Source organism: Oryzias latipes, chromosome 7 (assembly GCF_053564925.1).
Source record: "Oryzias latipes strain Hd-rR chromosome 7, Olatipes_Hd-rR_3.1".
NCBI lineage: Eukaryota > Metazoa > Chordata > Actinopteri > Beloniformes > Adrianichthyidae > Oryzias > Oryzias latipes.
In genome coordinates, this window is record NC_136243.1 from 25710088 (window position 1) to 25727685 (window position 17598).

Genomic DNA, 17598 nt, shown 5'->3' on the forward strand with positions numbered 1-17598 from the left:
ACCAGCAAAAGCATGACATCAGTAGCAATCACCCAAAAGGACACAGATGCATTCTGTTGCTCAGCTTGACCTTCAGGTCACCCGTTGCCTCAACCAACACTGTTAGTGAGAGGTGATCTTCACCATGGGTCAGTGCTGCTCATTTAGTCACAGTGACGCTTCAGAGCATCAAGGATGTTCACTGATGGGAAGATAGCCTTTCTGTGTGGAACGCTCAAAGATATCCTTTCAGACCTTTAAAACGGATACTTAAATGAAATATTTTAGCAATCTTCAGTCATAAGGCGAACAGATGTAAGTGAAGTGTTCTATCTACAACAGTGAACAATACCAGCTTTAAAACCTGCCACCCTTTTGGAGCCAGAGCTACAGTCATACAGTAGGTGATGTCAGAGAAAAAATGCATCAAATTTTAGTGACTGGAGGGAAAATCTGAGACACTGATGCCACCTAGTGGATCTACAGGAACATCTCTTGTTTCAGGGTTGCAATCTTTTCGTTTCTTTGCAGAACATCTCTCCATTCATAAAAGGAATATAAATAACAGGAAAAACTTCAGCTGACTCACACACATCCTGTCAAAAGCTGAATTGGTAAGTGGTTAAATGTGTCATGAACCTCCTGCTCGGACATATTTTCACATTTGTCATGTGCCCTTCTGGCAGGATTTGAAATTAAAGTAGTTTTGCCAGACGACCTTATTTTTCTTGAAGGTAGCACGGCTCGTTTTACATCGTCGGCAGGGAACATAGCTTGGCGATTTGAATTACCTTCCACTCAGCTCCTCTCCAGTGAAAATCCCATTTTTCCCATGTGGCTTGGGCGCAATGTGCTGAGCTCAATGATAACTCAGGGCCGCTCCGCCGTGGAGGAGGGGCCCGCAGACATGCTTACTGCCTCCCTTTTCGAAAGCATCATTTCAGCAGGATCGATAGTTTGTCCCACTCTACGACTGGCAGGGTGCGTTTACAGGAGGGTGGAGGGTTGTGTGGACAGCTGCAACCGAGGCAAGTCTGAGCAACGCACGCAGTCAAGGTGAATGATTGCATGCTGCGTCAGACTCTCTGCTGCTTACTTGCACCAAGATGCAGTTTCTCGAAAAGACCAGTGGGTGGATGCTCTCCCTCAACTGGAAAATGCAGTTGCAGGCAACACAGAAAGCATGTGGATCAGTCCATCTGTCAGGTTCTTCATATTCAGTCCTCAAGCTGCCTCCTAAAGGTTTGCAGAGTTGAAGAAGATTTCTTTTTTTTTTAAACACCCATTTGACCGAATTTGAGGCAGAGCCCTTAAATAGAATTATGCTGTAGGTGAGAAGACATCTCATGTTTCAGTGAATCGCTTGCAATATAAGACCTGCACCGTTCAGCTCTGTGAAGGAGAAATCCTTACGAATGATAACGAGAATGATCTTTACTGGTTCTGAGTGGGGAGAGCGCGGCCGAGAAAACCATTCACACTTTTTAAAAGTTAATACTCCCATGCCACAGAAACTCTTTAAATCTGAATTCCACATTTTCTTCTGAATGTATACAGTAATTTAAGTGTGGTAGAGCATTTGTAAAACTCTTGTTTTAATGTTAATGCTCCCGAAAGTATTTGATGCCTGAATTTATTTCTAGCAATGAAAAAAAGTCTCATATGTTTTTGCTGATGCTAAAGGAAGGTAATTTTGCAGCTGAAGTGGTTTGATGCATATTTGCATCAATAGGTGTCAAATGGGGTTAAGTTACTTCAAACAAAGCAAATAAATGAAGCAGGAAGCAAGAAAAAAAGTAAATCAGGAAGTGTTTGATTTACTGGATTCAAACAAAGAAATGAACCAGATTTAGAACTACAAATTTATTCATTTTTTATTTTAAGAAGTTCAACATCTCAATAAAAGTATAGTTTATATATTATATTTGTAGTTGTGTAATCTTTAAAAGTAATTAAGTTCATCATAGTTGCATTAATACAGCCTTTTAGTCACAGTGAAATATGTTTTTCAGCTTTTAATAGAGGAAAAATGCTATCTTTTTTGTGTGATTGAATGAACTAAACCAGAAAATATGTTTATTCAAAGATATGGGGGGAGTATTATTTTCTGTGACATTTAATGAAACTTCGTAAAAATCCGTGGAGCACGGCTGACAAATGGAGGCACAGAAAGACCGAAGTTCGCTCACCGCTTCATTCCAGTAAATACACGATTCAGCACGCGTGTATTTGCTGCATATTCTGCTCGTGTGACTTTGAACGCAGCTCTCTCCAGTTTAAAGGAGACGGCTTCAGTTAGGGGAGGTGAACCACTGCAGGGCAAAGGGATGTGGATGGGACAGGATGTGGTGCAGTGCAAGCATCCCCCTCTGCTCAGATCACTGCTCATTTGTCAACTTGGCTGCAGACTTGAATGGTGCATTGCTGTTGAAACACGGAGTGGAAATCAGCAGTGGAACAGTACGCTCCATCCACATGGGAGGAGGTCCAGGTGGAGGAGAGTCTCCTTGACTGGTGTGCAGATAAAAAGAGTCTTGAGGTTTGGAAAATATGGCCAGCAGAGGTTATGTTGATCAGAAATGGGATGTTTGTTTGTTTTTTGTAGTCCATGGAAATTTTGGCTTACCAATAAATGATCAGAATATGAGCGACCCGGTTAATTTCTGCTGGCTGAAGCAGGGGATGGTAGCCCTTAGTAAGAAAATGCCATGGTTCAGAGGCAGCATCTTAGCGATCCATCTGCAAACTCAGGAGTGCAGGCTGTCCTCAGCTCTCACAGCAGCTTCACATAAAGTGTCTGGATTTGGGAAAACTGGTTTAAAAAAGGAAAAAAGTTGATCTATGATGCGTTTAGGAGAAAATATAGATCAAATCAAACCAAACATTATTTATACAGCACGTTCATGCCTGGTACAATTGTAAGAAAATAAAAGTATGACTAAGAAATGCTTCTACCCTGTTAAGGATGAAAAGGTTAGAGGGTGAGAGGTAATCTAAATTTGGTCAATTTATTTCAGAAATTCAATCCTGCTTTAACAACAACCAAACAAAACCTTTTTTTTTAACATGTGGATGAAACGAGGTGCATCTCATTTTTAGATCCCTTTATTAATATGAGTGAACACAGCTGGGAAGCTATAAACACAATGATGACAAGAAAAAACATCAACAATTTCTTTTTAAAAGAATTCTAGGACTTAATAATAAACAAACCTTCAAAGTTGCACACCACGAAGCAAAGCTTTAGTTTTCTGAGTTTCCTGGTACCTCTGCATAATGGGACATGCTCTTCTAGTCTCTCCTCACTCATTAGCAGCAGACTTGTGGAGGTTTCTGCTGAAAAGTGTGCATGTGTCAGGAATCACCCCGGAGCAGCTGCTGAACAGCTTCACAGTCAGAGACAGCCATCATTAGGCCACTCCGGAGGAATCCGTGCATTATCTGATTTAGCCTTGGTGTGCTGTACCTGTTTTCCACGGAAACAAACAGCAGCGGCGAATATAGGCCAGGAATCAACGCACATCTCTGGATGATATGAGTGCTGTGGAGGACACGCAGCACCCATTAACAAGCAGAAGCGCACAACATATTGCAGCAGGGAAGAGGACTGAAATAATAAGAGGCTTTCTTTCCCCACCAGCACACAAGAAACTGGAAGTGGTACTGACAATTTCTTCTAAGCTCAAGTTTGTTCAGTATCCTGCCAGAGCACAGTGATGGACTACTGCATTTTCCATTAAAGTTGTGTCCTGCAGCCCTTTAAACTGATCATTTTGTTTTCTCTGTCTAAACTGGCTTTGAGTTCCCACTTGAAAAAAGGATGATGTCAATTTTTTTTGTTTTTCAGCTACACTTACTTTTACAAGTGTAGGTGCAATTCAAACCCATTTAAAATCTTGAGAAAATTAGGATTTACCTGAGGTCATTCCAAAAATTAAAAATAAATTAGAAGAACCCAGGAGAGAAACAACAACATGCAGACTAACTTACTGCTTAAAACTGTGATCAAAACTCTGCATGGATTTGAAGAAAAACTCCTGCGCTGCAGTATTGCAGCGCTCAGGCGGATCTCTGTGCTAGCCTTTGTTCCAACACTGCTGCAGACAGACTGGCTGCTGCTGACACTGCCAGCTCACAGAGCTGCTCCTCTCATCCACTATACCAGAGCAGCCGGCTGTCAGAAGTTCAGCTTTCCTCCATCACAGAACCTCTTCCACTAGCTGTCCCATTCAGAGCGAGGAAATGATGATGCCCTGCACTTTACATGTCCCACAGACTTATCTCTGTTCAGGACAGGGTGAGTCAACATTAAGGACACAGGTTTGGCAATAGAACAAATGGATATTTGATCTCTCAGCACACTAAAGGGTTAATCATAAAGCTCAAGGGATAAAAACTAATTGTAAATTTCAATCTGTTTGTACAACATTTTCTTTACCTAAAGCATATTTGATCTTTATTGTTATTAAGAGATGATTATATATAAGCTGACTGCAGCAGGAGTCTGTTAGGATTCACAAACTGAGACTTTCCTGCGACCATAAACCTGCACAATTCAGTCAGGTTCCTTTAAAACTCACTTAATACTTAAAATATGAACAGCTGAAAGATTCACCCCAAAGATAATCATGCTTTTGTTGTTTTTAACATGCTCTTGTTGCATTTTTCTGATGATGGTGGACAAATATTAGGAAAATTAAGCTCTGAATTGCATTTCTGAGGATTTCTTCGTTCAAACAGTTGTGAATCAGGAATAGGCACCAAAAAAATGTCGTTTGGAAAAGAGCTTATTTGTGACATAGAACACTTTCTGCTCTGAGCAATGGGAAAGGGAAGGGGGGCGGGGCTGCTCCATGCAAACGGTCCTGCCCGCAACTCAGAAGTGAATTCTTGATGAAACTACTGGTGGTCTGCAGAAACTATGTCCTCGAAAACAGCAGTGTTTGATTTTTGGCCTAAATTGGCATAATCACAGTAAAGAGCCAACTGGAATCACTTTTAAAAATAGCTCTGAAGAAGATCGAAGTGGGTCTTGAGGAAGTACTAAGACAGAAATTTAGATGGAGAAACTGGTCAGTGACAGCAATAGAAAAAAATAGGATCTCCAAAGTAGAATAGTTAAGAGAAGTGAACCACTTTGTATGTGATTAACAGTTTCTAAATGTTGTTTATAGCACAACATGGATAATAAGAGATTCAGGAAATTGTAAAAGATGTATTTTTGTGTAAAAACTAAACAAAAGACTATAATAAATAACTTTTTTCTTCTGGTTCTCATGTAAAACATAACTAAATTTGTTTGAAAACAATGTTCAGCAAATTTTCCAAGTTTTTTTTTTTAATTTAGAAATTGTTTCTGTGAATCCACCCCAAAAAACTTAAGACACCTGAACAGTTTTAATATGAACAGTAGTAAAAAGCAGACAACTGTCCTTCAAAGCAATTCTCTTCGTGACTGAAAAAATACTGAGAATGAGTCTGAAGTGATGTGTAAAGCAAGCGAGCTGCTGAGCGTGTGAATCAATGTTTCTATTATCTTTTCCGGACAGATCGATGGAGCCGAGGAATGGGCTGTGAATGGTAAGGAAGAGGGAGCTACGGAGAAAAAGACGCATTCACTTTGAAGCCAATGGTTCGTCTTAACTCCATTATCTGTGTGTGTCAGGGAAGCCCGTCTTTGACAGCAGACCTTTAACCCCTCTCATTGACAACATTTGTGTTTGAGTTCATGTCACAAGCCTGGTTAGTTAAAGATGTCTCTCAATGTATAGTGCAGTTCTCTCAGCTGCAGATCTAACAGAGAAAAGCCTTCAGACACATTTACACTCTGCGGCCTTTTCTGGACTGTTAAGGGAAGTGATAAAGCAACAGTAGCCAGGTGAAGCGTGGCGAGGTAATCTTATAGGACATGCAAAAGAGCCGATCCTCATGGCTTATTCATTTCAGGAGATGTCATTACCGAGAGTGGCGTGGGCTGTGAGGGACGTGCTGGTGGGGGCATTTTCTTTGGTGTCAAAGAGTGCAGAAAAGATGGTGGTTCGGCTGACGGGCGCAGCAGCAAATCATGCATGCAGGCAAGAAAGCTCCCTTTCCCAGCTGACGGGTGGCAGTTTTTACATGACATGGACTTCTGATTCAAGCTGTCGCCAACTGATGTAGACAGTCCCATGCAGCTGATCCCCGCTCATACATTACAGAAGTTTTGCCTGTTCAGCAATCAGTAGCTCGCAACGGACCTTATGAGATGAAAAAAGTCAAGTACGGACCTTGGACAGATGGTGATACGGCTAAAATCAGATGCATGACGCTGCTTATTCTCCCAAAAAGATACACCATCCCTGCAGTGTCCAGAAACTACCTAATATTGCAGTGAACCGCCAATATGCAAATGCTTTAATCAGGATTCTAACACCTTTAGAGCCCAAACTTAGAGGTACAACACCAAGAGTAAATGTACAAAGAGAAGTGGAAAGTCACTGTCTGTGTGATAGATGATCTCGCTCTAACAGAGCTATGTAACACATAAAAAAAGTCAGTTGGTCAAGATATTTCCACATTTTAGCGCACTGCAGAATACCACCAGTAGAGCAGTGCATCTTGGGTAATGAAAGACTGGGGATTGCACATTAAGGACATTTTGCCTCTGGTAGTTTTTTTCTGTAACTCAAAGATGTTTGAAACCTTAAACAAACTTTGAGTCTTTTATAGGATGGCAGAACAATCATGTGGATTTTAGGATATTTTTTATTTTCTTGCCAATTACTTCAAATGTGAATTTTATTTTCTTAAAAAGTTGTTAAAGAAATTAAGCTTCTTTTGCCCTAATATGTAGCATTGCCTATCTCCTCTCAGCGGATGTCCGCTTTTGCTGCATCTCTGATTTTACTGCGATGAGATAACAACTATGAGGGAACGGCGAGTTTAGAGTGCATCGATGGGGGGTCTCTCTTACGAGGAATCCTTTGCACCGATGATTCCCAAGAGAGGCGGATGAGGAGTTGCTGATGAGGATGGGGAGGAGAGGAAGGTGGACTGAGGATGTGCACACACACACACTGACCCTGGACGCTGCGTTCCCCTTTAAAAGTCCCATCCCACTCGGATACGCAGAGCTCATGCAGGATCTGCTGCGGCAGTGGGGGAACACTGCTGAGCTGTGCAGTTTGTGCTGCCAGCAAGCGTGCAATGAAGAGGAGGGGGAGCGAGCCCGTACTGGAGGAGGAGGAGGAGTGAGGGATGGAGGTAGAGAGAGAGTGCAAACAATGTCATTCTGTTCAGGAGGCAATGCTGCAGTCAACTTTCCCATGCCATGAAAGCACATCACCAGCGATCAAGAGGCTCAGAGTGAGTGCAGAGAAGTTTTCCTCATCTCTGTCCTGTGTGTGATGCGCCGCAAGATTCGTCCAGGAGGTAAACATCGCTTTCCTTTGTAGAATAATCCTACCCTGCATGCTTTCTTAGATGCCTTCCTTTTTGCTACGGTTACCTTTCTCAGTGTCTGCATGCCTGCAGTTCTGAAGCTTCTGAAGCAGCCTCCGTCTCATCAGTTTCATCCTTCTCTGCACCAGTAATAACCAGCCAGCCAGACAGCCAGTCTGCTAGCAATCAGGCTCCACTGTTCCCTCATCCATGTTTAACGCATGGTTCAGGTTGGATGTAGCAGACAGTGTGCCACATAGTGGCTGGTTGAGAGGACCTGCTGTTTGACATAAGAATGATAGAAAAATCCAAAAGAGAAAAAACTTCCATGGTGCAAAGACTTCCCTCCTCTGACGACGACTTTTATCTTTGTTGCCTTTGTGCTGAGGACCACAGACAGCTCCAGCTCTCTCCTTGACCCTGTCAGCCATCTGCTCTTTTTAAAACACAAGTTCAATGTCGATGAGAACTTAGGAAATAGTTAAAAGGGTGTATTTAGCAAAGGTCCTGAACTGAAATTCGAATGAGGCTACTGCGGCCTGTTTGGGACATGGGAGTTGTGGTGCAGTGATACAGTAGTGCAGGAGCGATTGGGGACTTTCATGGTTAGTGCAGTTCTATTGGGTTCGTTGGAAAGATTTTTGCCCATCCTGAGTGGGGAAAAAATATACTAAACTCCTTTTGTGTTCATTTTATACATGTTTTGGCTAGTTAATAAAAAAAGAGAAGTAAAAATGTTGCTCAGAGCAGAGGCACACTGGACTCCGCAACATTTTCTGAAACTTTAAATACCAGGATTTATACTTTTCTTCACTTGTCTTCTCCTTTTGAACATTTTTCATAAGTTACGTGAAAATGTTTGATGAGGAGATACTTATTGTTGAGGAAGTGTTTAAAGTATTCTCTAAGCCTGAGCGCTAAGTGCAGCCAGGAGAGTTAGCTTGTATGCAGGTTCAGCTTCTGGGTTCGTGCCAGATAATTGGGCCGAGACCTTGAAAAGGCAAACTGGCTCTCGGAGAAGCCAAGTTCCGGGGCATCTCTGTGGCCTTTGGCTCTGCCCCCCCCCCAATGAAGCATGCGGATCAGTGCAGTGATGACAGCTAACAGGACTACGTTCAGAACCTGACATCATCAAGGAACATCTGCAGTTAGTCCTGCGCACACATTCGCCTGGGGTGGGTGCTGCACTGGCAGCAGAGAAACTGCCGCACTCACCTGATGTTCTTTGCACCTCATTCCTGCCCTCCCCCCACCTCCCATCCGCTCCCCTCCTCCTCTCATCTTCAGTTTCTCTACTGTCGTCTCTCTCTGAGGTACAACTGGCCAGCGCAGCGCTGGAACAGCAGGCTTTGCACCTCTGTGATTCAACACTCCCCTCCCCCCCTCCCTTTCCACCTCCCCCCACCCTCCTTCTTGAAAAAAAGTATGCAGAACATGCTCTCACCATCCTCCTTGAGCAATCTGCTTGAGTGAAAAAATAAAAATCAGCCAGTGAGCCGGCAGCAGAACACCAATCCTGCAGTGTCCTGCAGCAGTTGTGCTCCTGCAGTGCTGGCCTCCAACCACACACACTCACACACTCATACATAGACACACACACAGATGCAAACACTGTGGAGATGCACACCAAGAGTGTCCGTCGGTCACATGACAGCAGCGGTCAGTGAGGCCCTCTCTCCCTGCATTGGACTAAACAGAGTTTAGAGACACGGGAGAACAGATGATTGTACAACCCCCCCACCCCCAGTGGTGCATTGTCCCATTCTAGCACTCCAGTTCTGATGATGTAATCAATGCAGCAAGCTTTGAACCTGCTGGGCTCTGGGCCCTGTCCACTCCAACTCACCAAAGCTTATTGACAAAGATGTAAATTTGAGGCTGAACGGCCGTCTGTCCTCAAGCAGGAAAGAGTTGCACATTACGATTTTCCCTCTACATTAGACATTTTTAACAAAAGTGATTTATAGATCACGTTTTACTTTTGGTAGGAAAGGTGGGATTAGGCTGGAATTTAAACCCTGGATCAAAGTTTTTCATACGTTTTTCCTACTTTTCTGTAAATCTTTGAAGTTTGCCACACTTAACAGTGCTGCAGATTTTTGTATTAAAGGCTACTTGGTGAAGCATGTCATGCTAGTAATAGGCAAATAAAGCCTCTTTTTGCTCCTCTACCTTATTTCCCTGAAAGACAGAACTCAAGTCAGAGCCTCCATCGCTCTGAGTTTTCTGTAATATCGTGGATGCCTTGCTCTTTCATTGATAAGGTCATCAGTCGGTTCACAGGCTGCAGTGGAGGGCAGCACCAGCCCTTTACAGATGCTCAGGGAGCCAAACTCCGTCTACGTTGTAGCAGGCGAGTTTTGCTGAGCTGGCTCCTGCCGCTGAAGCCGGAATCTGCCTAGTGATCAACTTCCACTTACAGCAGTGATGAACTGGCATTACCTCGGCTCTAGTAAGAAAAAGCCAAGTGCACATCAGTGCAGTTTGGGGTAATTAGCACTCATGGAAAGTGATGATTCTGCATCTTTATGCAGTGTAATGTGTCAGTTACTACACACATAAAAACATCTCTAAAGTTGCGCATGACATTAAACACCTCTTTGATCCAACCGATAGTTCTCTCCCCACTGCAGCCATGAACTGCTGATCAATTAGGATTTAAAATTATATGTCAGAGTTTGAGGAAAATATGAATATTTTACGTCGACTTTGCTGATGCCCTCTCTTTAATTTCTGCTTTATAATTCATACTGATGGACTTAATCTGTCGCTCCTCTATGATTTGATGAATCAGACGTTTTTCTTGCTGCATCTGTGCCTGGTCACTGATTTTAACTCTAAACTTCATTTCATCTTGTAAAAACAGACATTTAGCTAAGAAAACTTAGGCAGCATGAGTTTCTCCTCCGGGTAAAGGATGTGGTTAACACAGCCGGGCCTCTTAATCCTGTGTGACATGACAAATGTCAGAAAAGTGGGTGTACTTTTATTTTTTGTCACATTTTCACCAATTTTATATCATTTCTTACCACATTCTCTTTCCAGGAACAGTAACTCCATCATGCGCTGGCACACTTGGAGTGAAAGCTATGCTAACTCACTGAAGCTGGCTGAGTCATGCTGGGTTTTTTTGTGGGTTTCCCCGTCCTCTGATCCTCTGCTCCTCCCCTCACGGTCTAGGCACTGGGTCCAGCTGCTGGTGGCGTGTGGGAACATGCCTTGACTTGTTGTGGTGCAACACAGAAGGCAGAGAAAGACTGAGAAGGAGAACAAGCTGGTGGTCAAGCCCGGTGTGAAGTGACCCGTGCCCGGGGAAAGCCCTGCAGCCCCTGGCACAGACAGCAGTTACACGTGGTGGAGGTGAGGGGCAATAGAGGAGCGCCGCTGCAGCCTGGTGAGCAACACTATATCATGGGGACATGTCATGACATTAGTATACCAGCTGAGCAGCTACCATCATGGTTAGGTGCTGTTGTTAATGCATCTTTACTGTCTGTTAGTTTTTTTTAATACAGTTAAACAAAGACGATGATTTAAATGAAAAACAGGCTAAAAAAACATTTTTAAAACCGCTGTGTTGTGGAAGAGATTCTTTCATGCCATGGTACCAAGAAGAAAAGCTGCTGGACTAGTTTACACCCAAACATTGCAGTAACCTGCACACACAGCCCTTCCAGGATCGTCAAATAATCTTTACAGAGTTTTTTTTAATCTTTAATCCTTTATTTAGAATAAAAGCCAGTTTCCTTTAAGAGAACTAACAGGCATCCTGCAGGCCAAGACTTTAGTTTCTGCTGATGGCCTGACTCGAGTTTCTCTGCAAGGAGAAATGTCATCTGTGCTTCAGTTTAAGGTTGTTTGTACGGAGTGGGCAGAGCTTGTGCATGCTGTCATGTTTAATCACATGTTCATGCAAAAGCATAAGGGCAAAAACGAACACGATCAAGCATTTAGATGGCTACTGAGGAAAATCTTTCCAAAAGTTGTGTTCAGTGTCTCTAAAACACTTCATAATTTACAGTTTAACGGTGACGGAAGAAAGTTGCTGCATAATTGGGAATGTACAATGCTTCTAAGGTCCAACAAAGAAAGTTAATGGTTTTTACTTCTATTGTCTCATATGGATTTTTTAAAATGAAAATGTCCTAAAATCCAGAAGCTCCAGCGTACTATTAGTGTGTACAACGAGCAAAACCCTGCGGCATTGTTAACCAATATAGGATGATTAGATCAGTGGAATGGGACAGGTATAGAGAAGCATTACTGTTCAAGCTCTCTTTGTTGATGTTGAACAGTCTATAAAATGTGAAGCAGGAACGAGTGGGGGTGTGGGGTTCAGAGCACGGGACCGCTGAAGGGTGGTCAGTGAAGGTGCTGCAAGCTTATGAAAGCCTGACAGCACTGCGTACCCAAGGAGTGCAGAGGAGCCCAACACTGATGTGTTTTGGTGTAGTGATTCAAAAAACCTGCAGCTATGAGAAGAACTACTGCATTTGGGCTGCCAGTAGTTCTCCTACAGTTGAAGACGGCTGCTGCAAACCAAAGGTGTTCTGAGCAAAATGCAAAAATACTACAGCAGGGTTGCATGCGGATCCAACAGTTTACTGTAAAGCATCCAAAACTCTGATGTCTTTATATTTATAAAAGGTTTCATCTGTGGAGTTTAATAGGAATAAGACAATCCATAGGAATAACACTAAGAAAGTCCATTTAAAAAAGCTCTTTTCATACTTATTTTTGGTTCAATTATCATCTAATAAATAAATCAAATTTTTTTGAATTTTTCAACCTTGTCTTTTTAATTCAATATCCTAATAACCTATTAAATTACTGGTAACATAAGACTTGAGAAACCCCTAAATATGTCACCAAAGGGATGCTGTGATAAGAACAAATCATTTGATATTTCCAATATTTAAGGGATCAAGAATAAAAATGCATATATATATATTGCCTTTGTTGTTTTCTAACATGATTTAGACATATATTTTAGTGACTGACTCTACAGCAGTAAGTTAAGTAGGACCTTTTCTTCAGCTTAACGGTACCCCTTACTTCCGGTGTCCGGGTTCGGGGTTTACTGCCGTGACAGGCACCAGAGACCTTGCGACCACAGCTCTGAACAGCAGCAGAGACAATGGAAGTGGAAAACATGGTCCACTCGGACTCAATGTCCCCAGCCTCCCTCGGCACCGGTTTGAAGCTCTCCCGGATGTGGGAGTTAAAGACTTCCCTGACGGAGGGCTCAGCCAGATGTTGGGATAGCCTAACAGTGCATTTGGGTATCCCAAGTCTTTCTGGCCTCCTTCCCTGGTTCAGAAGCCTGGATTGGCGTCACCGGGGTCCCACTCTGGAGCCAGGCCTGGGGTTGGAGCTCACAGGCGAGCGCCTGGTGACCTGTGCTGTCCCCATGTGGGACCACTCTCCCATGGGCCACCACCTACCATAGGAGACCTCAAAAGGGGCCAGTGCAATGTGGTCACGGAACTTGGCTTTTGGAAAAATAAAAGATTTGACTTGCTTCAAATGTTTGATTTTCCCATGTGTTTGAGCAAAACTCAATATGTAAGGACTCAAAAACAGGTTTTATACCTTAAATAAATTAAAGAACTGTAGTACATTACCAAGCAATACAAAAAATCATTCTTTTCTGCTTTGATTAACTTCATAAAAATATTCCCCATTTGCTTTTGTATAACTTTAAATGTAATCAAAAAGGCTTAGGAATCAAACTTTGTCCCTGTAGTTCTGTGGCAATTGTCTGAATGAAACATAATTCCTTCAGGAAACAGGGTTGTGGTTTTACGGCATTCCTCAATCCTTAATTAAGGATTACATCAAAGCCTGACCAGGAAAGAATTCCTCTCGTCATGTGCTTGTGAAGGTGGTGTATGGCTCAGCACAAAGGGACAGCGATGGAGTTGTTTGGGCAAATGAAAGATGTATAAGAAGAGTGTTTTTTGCATCTTGTATTCTAAATCTTTCACCTGAGCTTTAAATGCTGTGATTTTTCAAAACACATCAAGTCTTTGACATCAGATAAACCTGAGGTAAAATTTTCCATCAAGCCCAGGAATTTCCAGTTGAAAGATGGAAAAATGCGTTATATGGGCCTAAAAATGTACAATTCAAATGTATGGACTAAGGTGTGGTTGGTTCACACAATCCTTCCTCAGAAAAAGGCAATCTTCTTTTCCTTCATTTGCCAGCAGCTGCACACAGGTCTCTAGTTTCCTGTCAGCAAACACACAGACGACAGCACCGAGGGGTCAGCCGGCTTAAAATAGCACTGCAGTGATGCAACTGATAACAAGGAGGTTTTAGCTCTTTACCCTGACGTGCAGAAAAACACACCTGGTTACGTGGCGCTCAGGTGAATAAAACTGTACAAGAGCTAAATCAAACTGAGTTTCTTGTTGCAAAACCATGAGTCATGCAAAGTCTATTCTTAGGTTGAGGGAGTTTTTGCATGCCCGAGTTATGTGAACCTAAAGGGATGCTGTGCAAAAGGCTTTAGTGGTGAATCTTTTTTGTGGGTCACAAGGCACTAAAGTGTATTGGTGGGGGAAAATAAATGTTTTAAAACACATGCTTGCTCTACTTCACATGGAAATGCATCCAGATAAAATTTTGTTCTCTTATTTTATAGATCATCTATATTAGAAAAACACCACTCCTCCACAAAGCTGGGCAGGAGAAGCACGGCTGCATTCTGAGATGGAAAGATGGGAACGTGCAGCAAAGTCAAGCAAGGATCCTGGAGGAGATAGGAGGACAGACGGCTGGTTTGTTGGACGCGGCTGCTGTGGGTGTTTCTCTGGCAGTGTCTTAGCTGGTTGTTGTGAGGAGTGAGAACGAAGCAATCAGCAAGTATACTGCCGCAGAAATTCTTCGCAATATGAAGCCTTGGGATCACGGCCAACGTGGGGAGAAAAGGAAACATAGGGAGAATGCACTTATGCTGGAAATCCCAAAACAGACCCTTCAGATTTCACTCAGACCTGGGATCTGCTGTAGACTGACCAGCTGGGAGCAATGACTTTTTGCCTTCAATGACAATTACAGGTGGATCAGGGCATCTGAACTTCTGCATCATGAATCTCTGCTGCCATCTTGTGACTGTAAGAAACCACCAAAGCATTCATTTGAAGTTCTGCGCAATTTTGTAAAAGCAAGATGCTTTGTAAATGATATGACTGTTAGGTCTTCCCAGTTATAAAAAATAAAATGATTCAATTTAAATCAACATGTCTGCTACATTATTTTTTTTTAGGCTCAAGGTTTAATTTGTGCCACATTGAGTAAAACAATCATCCAGCGTAGTTATTGTGATATTAATGGGAAAAGTATTAACATCACCTATTTTCCTGAGAGTCAAAAATCCCTGTAAAAATCATTTTGATACAAAAAAAAAAACTAACAGCTACTAAAATGTGGGAGAATGGGTAATCTCTTCAAATTACATGATTTCTTTTTGTTGTGAAAATCTTGTGCATGCAGACAAATCTCTGTATTGATTTCCATTTACAGCACAGCAGCTGAATATGTCAGGAGAATTCTGTTACTCGTGTAGAATCTCACAATTGTGGTGGACTGTTTTTCTTTTTTTTGCATTTTGAAGCCTGCTGCTGCTCACATGCGACTCCGACGGCGATGCAGATGCTGCTTTTGCTGTAGTCTGCAGAACAGCATTTATTTTCCACTGCACTGCTGCAAACGCTGACAGGGGTTGCAGTTTTCTGCACTGCAGTGATGCAGAGGCAGTAAAATCCCGCTCTCACCAAAGGTCACTTCTTTTCTTTTTTTACGCTTCATTCTCAGGAGAAAATATTAATTACAGGAGCAACACATAATGAGTTACTACTGGGGACAAAGGATGGCTGACATTTCTTGTTACTCAAAGAAATTCAAATTGAGTTTTTGTGGTCGGAGCTCCCATTAATGTCTGGAACACAAACGTCATCAAAGGTGACCATCAGTCAACCCCATTAACTTTTAGAAGTGAAATCATGAAATAAAATAATCATTTGCTTTAAAAAAAATAACAGATCAGGTTGACTGGTCAATGCCTGGCCCTCACAGTAAAGTGAACTTGAACAAGACACTGAAGTTTTCCCTACTGTGAAAGAGTCAATAATCAAGAAAAAGATTATTGCATATTATATTTGCTGCCAAATTATACTTCTGTTTTGAAATTTTGTGTAAAATTAAATGAAAAATATCTTATTTCACACCAAAAGCCAATTTCAGAGAGACAATTCAATTAACCAAGATGACATTTGTGGACTATCAGCTGACAGGTGCTGTGGGTCCACACCACGTCCTTGCTCAAAACTGATGAGACAAAGCGACCTGTGAGTCACTCAGGAGTCCACTGAAGCACAGCTTGTTTCAAACCAAGTAAGCCCGGAAAGCTGAAAGGAGCATCAAAAGATGGATGCGCCTAAAGAGGCTGAATGTTTTTTTGATTCAGCCCTTGTTTTCTTTTCTACAATGACCTGAGGCAGACTTGCTAATCACCTTATTGATCCTCTCTTTATCATCAACAGACATCTTAAGAGGCAGAGAGGAGTAGGGAATAAATAGGTAATAAAAAAGGAGCACTAAGAAAAGATATTTTAAAACTCTTTAAGTAAAAGTAAAGATCTTCAAGGTTGAGCTGAGTCTATGTAATTATCACTGGAAGAACAACTTTTTTCTGCCCTTTCCAAATACTTAGGATATCAAATTAGCTGTTGGAAAATAGTGTCAACAGTGAGAATCCATATATTTATCTACCTCATGCAGATTCATAAAATATTTTTATTACATTTAAACGTGAATTTAGTCTTGATTTTATGATCCTGCAGCCGTCCTACATGGGTTCGTATTCACAGATTTCTCAATTTTTGTTCAACTAAACTCAAAAATAAAAATAAGTTTGCTGGTGCTTGCACAATCTGTGAAGAACCAAAAAGCTACTAAACAAAACAACACTTGCCCTTGCATACCTCTGCCAGAACTTCAAAGAATCTTGAAAAACCTGGTTCCTGGGATTGCAGTTAACTTGGTAAACAGCTAGAAATCCAAGAGAAAATACATGATGTTGCATTTGTCTTTCTTTTTTATTAATCAAAAGTTATTTTACTATAAGTTTATAGTCTTTGATTTGATTAATTATTGTTTTTTTTCCCAGCATAAATAGTCATGGATAGAACCAAGTGGTGGCAAATCATTCTTGATGAAATATATGTGCAGTTTAATCCATCTAACTGTTTATCGTGAGCGTATAAGTGCTTTTCTCATCATCATTTTTGTCCAGCCCTATTTCATTCGTTTTTTTTTTTTTTTAATAATTCTGTTAATCAACAACTCAAAAGTAATGGCTGATTTTGATTATTTAATTTTCAATAAATTTTAATTTATTGATACTTTTGAACGTTTCAAGTCATTTCAGTGAGCATTGTGGACTTTCTTTCTTTAACTGAGGGGTACCGACAATTTTGTCCAACACTGTATATGCCATTATGCCATCGCCCTCCTGTCAGTCCATCAATCCATCTTCAAGCTGCTTAATTCCTTCCAGGCCCACAGACTGTTGGGCGAAGGCGTCCTGTCAGTCTGTATCTGGAAGTCCCACAGGATCTTTGCTCTCTCATTCTCTGCCACTTTTGGATATGTTTTCTACTTTGACCTTGGGGTTTGTACTCTATATTTCAGGTCTAGTTGAGAGGTCTGCAACCTGAGACTGAAGAGCTGCTTTTATATACACCGTAAGTTGTGGATCTCTGGCTTTGAAAAAAAATGGCTTTGTGGTTTTGATTAATTTAATTTAGGTAATTAAATTTTGTCATTTATGCTTAGATTTTTTGGGATAACACCAAATTGATGGTGGAAGACTGACTGGACTGTCAGAGAGGTGTATTATTAGAATAAGCTATTCTGATCTTCTGCTGAACAATGCTGTTCTTTGGTAAAGTTTTTGAAGTACAGAATCGCATTCTCGCCGAAATTATAAAGAAAGATTCTACATCTATGTTGTCATGTTTATATTCAATAGTAAAAGGAGTAAAAGTCTGAAGGCCCAACAATAACTCAAAGACCCAGTCCAATCATTTTTTTCATCCATTGTAAAATTGTTCCCAGTGGTCTTATAATTATGATTATGCTGTTTTTTAGGCAAAATAAAAATAACTTGTGTCGCATTAGGAGTTCTTTTTT